The sequence below is a fragment of the Parus major genome, chromosome 17 (assembly GCF_001522545.3).
Source record: "Parus major isolate Abel chromosome 17, Parus_major1.1, whole genome shotgun sequence".
Classification (NCBI taxonomy): Eukaryota; Metazoa; Chordata; class Aves; order Passeriformes; family Paridae; genus Parus; species Parus major.
In genome coordinates, this window is record NC_031785.1 from 316,945 (window position 1) to 325,196 (window position 8,252).

An 8,252-nucleotide genomic window follows, 5' to 3' on the forward strand; every position below is an offset into this window, starting at 1 on the left:
TGTCTGCTGGACAGACAGCTGATATGTACAAAGATGCCAATTCCTCCTGTGACCATTTCAATGACAGGAGCCTCTCCAAGAATATATTTCTTCTAAAGCAAAAAGCTGTGATGCTCAGAATAAGCTTGCAATATTCCCAACACAACTTGTTGAGAACAGCTGGAGAGGCAATACTGGGTACAAACTTCTCTATCCCTGGCTTGAGGTTTGTCAGCTGTTGGTGGGGCTGCAAAGTGGCTGCAGAAGAGCAGCAACTTGTGAGGCATGCGTTTCCCAAATTCCGAAAAACTGACTTAAGAGAATGCAGTATCCCCTGCACCAAACAATTGCTCTCCCACCATTTCATGCTGGAAAACATTCCATCAAACTGAAGACAAAAATTCCCTGTGCATATGAGATTCATATGACAGATTCCAAGCTGAAAAGCATGCTTTTACATTGTGTGTTACATACATCATGCTATGTCACATGAAACAATATTCTATTGAACTCTTCTGCCAAAACCTCTTTGGAAACATGCATTCACACCAATGTATCTTGGGAATACAGAATGGTGCATTTAAAAATGCTTCTGCCTTTTTTTAAGATTTTTACCAAGCTCAAAGTCATCCCTTACTATGTGAGGAGCTCCTTCTCTACCGTAGCATCAGTCAAAATGGAAGAAACTTTTTTCCATGTCTGATCCTGACTGGTTTTCAGCTGTGACTGCAGATGGAGCTAAAACGAGCCCACCACCTTCTGCTCTGTGTGCACAGGCTGTTATCTCCACCAGCTCTGACCTTTTGCAAATGTGATCCAAAGTGACCTTTTAGTATTATTGCAGCACTAAATGCAGTTTTTCAAGTAATCCTCACTGGAGCATGTTCTACATCAGTAGTTGGTATGCATTGGAAAATCCAACCTTTCTGCTGTGTTTGGTTTATTATTGTGGCCATGTCTATGGAGCTGTATGATTTTATATGAACCTGGCATTCGTAGTGCCAAGCCATTGGCAAGCAACACCTTTGAATGGGCAGTGCAGCTGTCCAAACAGTGCCTGGTGTACCTGGACAGCACAGAGGTACTTGTTTACTCTCTTTCAGAATACACAGAGGTAATTCTTCTGGATTTCATCACTGTCCATTGTTTTATGCTTTATATTCAACCTGTCAGGAAATCAGAGGAAGATATTATTTCCTAACAAAAATATCTGTCATCTGATTGCAGCTGGCAGCCTCTGCACCCCAAATGTGGGCTTTGGTTTAATGTCACCTTGTCAGGAGTGTGTTTTATACTGGCACAGTGTGATATGATTTCTTTTGCATAAAGGAAGCACCAGTGACAAAACTGCTTTCACCCACCCTTGTGGGTGAGGACAATCACACTTCCAGGGGCCTGGGGGGCTTTGAGAAGCGGTTTCCAGGTATGTGCTTGCTGCAGCCATTTGCACTGTTCATACATGTAAGCAGATGAGAGCAATCCTGCACCATTAGCAACTCCACTTCATGTTTTCTTACAAAAAAATAAATATAACTTGACAGCAGCAAGGAGAGGGGCAGGTCAGGTGTCAGTTCTTTTGGTCATGAAAACCTATGTTTGCTAATGCGATTAAATTTTACCATTGACCAAATTTATAAGCTTAACTGAAATCTGATGCTTTCACATGAGTAAATCAATACAAACAAAATCATTTGGCACAAAAATGCTAAGAAGAAACACAATCAGTTCCCCTTCCACTTTAAGACACACATCTAAGTGAGATGACCAGTGGGTTGAACCACTGGAGTTGCAATCTCATTTGGAAAATATACATTAATTTTTATTTCCAAATTCTGTCAGAACAGGGAGAAAGACCGTGCAGGTTTCATAATTAATGGCAAAGCAGAAATCAGCATTTTCCAAACACAAGACTAGCCAGATGTTGAAATATCAAGAGAGTGTGTAATAGTCACCAGTAAGAAACTTCCAGACTGCTCAAGAAAAGTTCATGTCTCTGTGAGTCAGTGCAGAGGAGCTGCCCCACGGCCATGCCCCATCTCAGGCACTAAGAACCCCTGGCTTTGCCTCACTTGGCAAGAGCTGCTTTGGTCATCAGCTGCCAAAGGGCAGAACCTGCACAGGACACAAATAGCCAGGGCCCAGCAGCAAGCCCAGGGGTGTCATTTGCTTTGGTGGCTTCTCCTGCTCTCCACGTTCCAGGCTCTGACGTCTCACAGAATGCGTTGGCCACGACCATCACAGAACTCCAGTAATGAGCCCTTGGATAAGGGTGAACTCTGGCTCTGGTCATTTCAGTTGAATCCAACTCTGAGAAAACCAACTACCTTTCAAGCTGTCATTTCTCATAGTGTGACCATTTCTGCCTGCCCATGAAGCACACACGCTACATCCTCTAAAGTCCATCTTCCACCTCACCCACATCTTGGAATTCCAGCAGTTTTTGTGATTCCCATGAAAAAAATGAAACTCTGCACAGTTTTGTGCATAAGGCAGTAACTTTGCAAATAATTCTGTAACTCTGAAAAATATCATTAAATTAAAAGCAGGAAAATATTTGAAGACATTGTCTTCAAATTTTTCCTCTTATTTTTAAGCAGTATTTTCTAATTTAATTTTTGTCTATTTTAAATCGTTTGAAAGTGAGAGAAGCTACTATGAATATTTTATTAGGCTTGGTGTTATGCAAATTAGAGGAGTTTGGATTTAACTGTAAATTACCTCTCAGCCCCCAGAGCACTGTTTCCATGATTTCCCACCTACTAAACACTGACCCTCAGCATTCTTCTGCTCTGGAGAATCTCAGTGCAATTCCTGATTTGACCCTGTATAGATAGAGAGTGAGGTAGGTTGGGACTTTAGGAGCCATCCTGGAGAGCAGAACTCCTGTGGCTGCTAATAGAAGTGCAATTGTTTTCAAAAACCTTCCAGTGTAAGTGACAAACAGTAAAGAGGCAGAAACACTCTTTGTACAAATCCCACACTCTAAAGCTCATAACACTGTAGTATTTCAGTAATTCCCACCACTCATCTCCCAAATAGTAGGGAAATCCATAATTAAAGGCCTATTGAAATGCTAAATTCCAAGTTTTTGGACTCATCTGTTCCTCCCCTGCAATGTAGAACGTGAATTAGAGCAGCACCTATGTGCAAGCACAGCCCCACAGTAACCAGCAGCCTCCTGATCCAAAAAGCAGAAGAAAACAGAAAGGCATTTCTTAGGGAAATGATCACTACATATAATGCACAGTTTATTTGCAACTACCAAACACTCCAGGCTGGATGAATCTCCAAGCTCTTATTTTTGTAACACCCCAGAATTAGAAGTATTATATGTTTAATTTAAACCATATTTCTCCAACCTCTAAGTGCTCCAACAGAGCTGAAAAGTAAATCTTCCCATAGAAAACAATTTTATGTCATTTTTCTATCAAGAAATTCACAAGCACTAATAAAGAAACTGAAACACTAGGTTATGAATGCATTTGTACCAGTGTATATATTCTTCCTTTCACACATGTTTTCCTGAGCTCACAGCAGACTTTGTAACAGCAGACTGCAGCATAGCAAGATGCATTTGCTACAGGTATGTAACTTAAAACTGTTTGTAAGAAACATCCTAAACATGTCCCTTGCTGTAAATGTGACATCTTTACAGCATATGCTTAGTAAATGAAAGCCCTGGGAAAAGTAGGAAAGGATACCTCCCATATAACTGATTGTAAATTCTTGGGCACCAGGTTTATATTCTTAATAACCTACTAGTTAGACTTAGTGTGTCTGTTCCATCTAAGTCAATTTAAATGAGGTGTACCAGATACAGTACATAAAGTGTTTCATACTTGTGGAGATATGTTTAAGTATTGTTTCTTTAGGAAAATCTAATAGCTAGCTCCAGTTAATCACTGTCAGATGTTCTACATACTGCAAGTGGTAACTTCCTTGACACAAACTGCTTTTAATCAGGAATCTCCAGCATATCTTGCACACATCTCAGACTGACTTTAGCAATACATTAAAAAGTCTTTATAGCATTTAGTTTTTGTTCATGTTGCCCTGGTCTACCCTTTCCTTTACTGTGTAGGAAACCCCCTACAAGATAACTTCTTTCCTTGGAAAAGAAGATGAATTCCACAGGGTTTCATAAAAATTAAACCACAAATGCAACCCCCCTGCCTCCCCCTCCAATGGTGCTCACCACACGTAGCTGGAGTCAGGGTTATACAACCAACCCTGTGAAAGCAGTGCCAAGCCCAGCCGTGGGCCCAGGGCAGCATTCCTGCTTCCCCCACCCCCTTCCCAACCCTTGTTTGTAAACACATCTTGGCTGAGAGCACGCGGATGGAGCACTGATAATAAGAACCTTCAAACTATGTTCTTTAACTTCTCTGACTCTAAAAAGGCAATCAAAGCTACCCCATAATGTGTGATTAAATATACGCAGGGGATAATCTCTCCTTCGAAAAGCTGGAGAAAAGGTGGTGTTGAGACTGGTTTGAAGTGGTCTCCTTAATAGAAAAGGACGGTCCCTTTCTGTGTACATCATGATTTGCTTTGGGATTTCTGTTGTGCCCCGTAAGCCTACAGGATATTACAGCAGCTTTTGTGTTGCTGGTGACCCAGCTGTTCATTATTGAAAAATTCCACTGCTTGATGCTAAGGGCAGGAAGGCTGACCCCTCATCTTATGGACGTTACTATCTTTCAAAAGATACAGGATTAAAGGGCCGAGCAAAATCTGGAGGAAAGCTATGTCTGGTTTTCTGTGTTTTCATTGTCTTTTGCTATATTGGCCCAGAGAGGGATGTTTGTACAGGATTTAATTAGTTGGAATCAGGCTGAGATTATTGTTGAGACTATTTACTCAGCAAATCTCCAGTCTGAGCTGGAGCTTGAAATGAGTCTGAATAAGAAAATCGAGGAGTGCTCAGCCTTACTGCTCATATTCCGTAAGGAGCAGCAAGACAGACATGAAGGGTCTGCTTATGTGAGGCGCTGAATGCCCTTCATTCCCACTGGAATCAATAAACTGTGGGGGGAACTATCATTATATCACATGATTGAGCCCTAATCGACTATACATAGCAAGAGAGAAGATCACAGAGGCCACCAAGGTTTAAGAACTTTTCCTACATTCTCTTAAGGAGCTACAGCACCAGTGCATGATGCAGGACAGGAAGCAAAAATAGGCATGTTGCTATCACTACTGCAGTTGTGGCATTCCACAATATTATACAGAATAAATTTTGTAATAAAAAGGTTAGAAATAGATTTTTTTACACTCTTTTTTTTTTTTTTTAAATGAAAGCATCAAGATTTGGACACAAGACTTGACCTATCAGCTTCAGTGGAAAAGAAGACATCGCATCTGATAGGTACAAGTAAGGCAGCTAGAAGAGCCATCAGTAAGGAAGAAAGCAAGTTCTGTGTTCTATGGCAGGACGTGACATCTCTGGGAACACAACACATTCACTGCCTCCCCTAGTTCCAGGAAAAAAAACTCTGGCAGGAGGTTCCCTGGGATTCATACCCTAAACTCCTCAGTAATTCCAGGCCCTTTGCTCTCTGCACTTCAAAGGGTAGGCAGTAATTCTTAGAGAAGATTTGTACAGGTCATTAAGCTGCTGTTCGTACTTTGTAGAATTGAAACTGGTACTTCAGGCCAGTGTGCAAATGCAGCAATACTGACCAGGGTACTTCTGGAGCTCAGGAGCAGGAGTGGCTCCTCCATCTGCTCTTGCAGTAGTGCTCTTCTGTGCAGTGCTCAGGTGGGAACCATGGTGATACAAAGTCTCACATCTTCATTCCCTTCTAGGAGGACCTCTGCCAAAATCATGAATAGCTGCTTGCAGACACAAGTAGTCACAGTCCAGTGATTAGAGGAGGCATTAAGATTGCTGAGAGAAGAAAAAATGTGTGCGGTCAGCTCCCCTTAGACAGGTACAACTCACCAAAAAGTTGCCCCCTCTGATTTATTATGCTTGAAAACTTCATGATGAGCTAGTCACCAGGACCTATCTTGAACACTAAACCAGCCAACAGTATCGCTGCAGCAGCATGCCAGGGCTAGCTGGGAGTGCACAGGGAGCAGAGGGCTCCAGGTGAGGGTGTTTCAGGTGAGAGGCATTGATCAGCTTGCACCGGGTACCAAGGCTCAGGCCTGGGCTCTGCAGGCATTTTGGGCTGCAGATGTTACATTCACAAAGCTGCCATCAGCAGAGGGGTGAAGCCCCTCCTGCAGGCCAGAGGTCCCTTGTTGCCTGGCTGTGCTATTTCAGTCCAAATAATATTGTTTTAAATTTTCTACATTGAAGAGTAAGTGATAGAAAGAGCAAACATAGAACCACAGCAGTTTCTCACCACGTCAGACATCAGTGACCTCCTGCTCCAAAGGACAAAAGCAGGTTCTTACCCAGCCTCAGAGCAGGAGACAGGAGGCATACTCAACATCTTCTCAGCCCCAGAAAATTAAGATTAAGCAACAAAGTAGAATTCGGTGCTCTTAGGTCCCAGCTGAGTTTGAGCAAATTCTTGGCACTAGCTCAAAAGGCTTTTTGTGAGCAAGCATGTTGTCAGCATTTTTCCTTTAAAGACATATAACCTAAGGTAAAAGAATAAAGCCAGACTGAGATTTATGCTGCAGTTTTCTTCCCCCCCTGCCCCCGACTTTGGTAAATTACTGATGTTGCTGCATCAGTCAGCTCTGAGAGCTGGGGGCACGTGACTTCAAAGGCAGAGGTTTTCCCTTCCAGGAGAGGGGATGGGATGAACCTTTCCAGCGCCAGGGGTGTGGATCCTGCAGCTGACCAAGGCAGAAAGGCATCTTATCTGTAGCTGCTGTGTAGCAGTGGGAACTTCCCAGACCCTTGCCAACTGCTCTCAACATGCCTGATGGATCACAGGGCCTAAGGAAATCATTGCCATGTTTATATTACATGGTTATATTATCTGCTTGCAGAAACCACAGCCCCTTTGTGCGCTCAGACTCTTCTCACTAAAGAAAGGAAGAAAATTTGAATAGAATAGAGTATGAATAGCAGGGGGATGAAGCAGACAATGAGCACAAAACCCTCTTTCAAATATTTTGCTGCTGATTTTGTATGAAACAGCAAGTCTGCATTCCTCCCTAAAATACGCTGTGAGCTTTCATAAACAAGGATTTTTCTGAAAGTTCAGATTTTATAAAATTCATAGTAAAGAGGAAGAGCTGCCCGGCTCAGCTCCCAACCAGCGCTTGGGGAAACCCAGCTCTGTAGCCGGGGGGATTAGGCTGAAGAAAAGATGTCAGGGCTGAGCTTTGCAAGTGTTGAATAGAGATCCCATCTTGTAAAAGTGGGAAAACTGTTCATCTCCTCCAAGAGGAAAATCATATCTACTCACAGATTTATTGAGGAATTAACTAGGAAAGCCTCTTTGGTTTTTTAAGTAGTGGAAAAAAATGTTATTTTAAACAAGCAAAGGCCCTGCAAGGACTGACTCCTTTAAAGCAGCCATGCCTTAGAGGCTTGCCTAAGTGTGAGCTTGCAGTGAAACTCAAACCCTTTTGTTTTAAGCCTCCAGAGTGCAGCAGGAACTATGTGGCCTGTGAGTATGTCTGCAGGAGGCACTGGACTGCCAGCACAGGCACTGGCTGGACACAGCACCGCTGGAAAATGACCTGAGAGAAGGTTTGGGGATGGGATACCTGGGGATTTAATGTGCTTTGCAAGACACAGGTTGATCATGGACTTGCTGCAGTACCTCAAGGGCAAACCATTTGAGTTCTTTACTAGTGATGCAAATACTGAGATGCTGCTAAGCATTCTTGGAGCACCACAGCTCCATCTCCAGCCACAGGCTAAGGAGCATCAGACCTTCACAGTCCCTCAGACAGTCAAACCACCCCACAGGACCAGCAGCATCAGGATGGGACCCCTGGCAGCTTTGGGACCCCCTTCCCTGGACAGCCAGGTTCTTCGTGCACATGCCAGTGCTGAGGACCAGGGCTGTGTGACATGGAGGAAGGACAAGGGACAGACAAGGGTTCCAGGCATGGCACCAGCCCCTGGTTCAGCAGAGCACCCACAGCACTTCAGCAATGAGGATGCAGCACCTCGGCTGCAGGACTTCCATGCAGGCTGTGGATTCTGCATCGTGTGTGTCTACCCATAAGATGAAAAGAAAAGCACTGCAGCTAATGTTTGTTTGGCTCTGCAGCCACTGTCCTTTCTTGAGCAACAGCCACAGAAGCCCAGTGCCAGCCACAGCTACAGCCACAGCCCAGTGCCAGCCACAGCC

The 8,252-nt window shown here is 43.6% G+C and overlaps 1 protein-coding gene across 1 annotated transcript in view; it reads right to left on the reverse strand.

The window, feature by feature from the left end:
* Nucleotides 1–8,252, reverse strand: part of LMX1B (LIM homeobox transcription factor 1 beta) — an 84,031-nt gene that overhangs the window by 21,678 nt on the left and 54,101 nt on the right. The window lies entirely within an intron of this gene.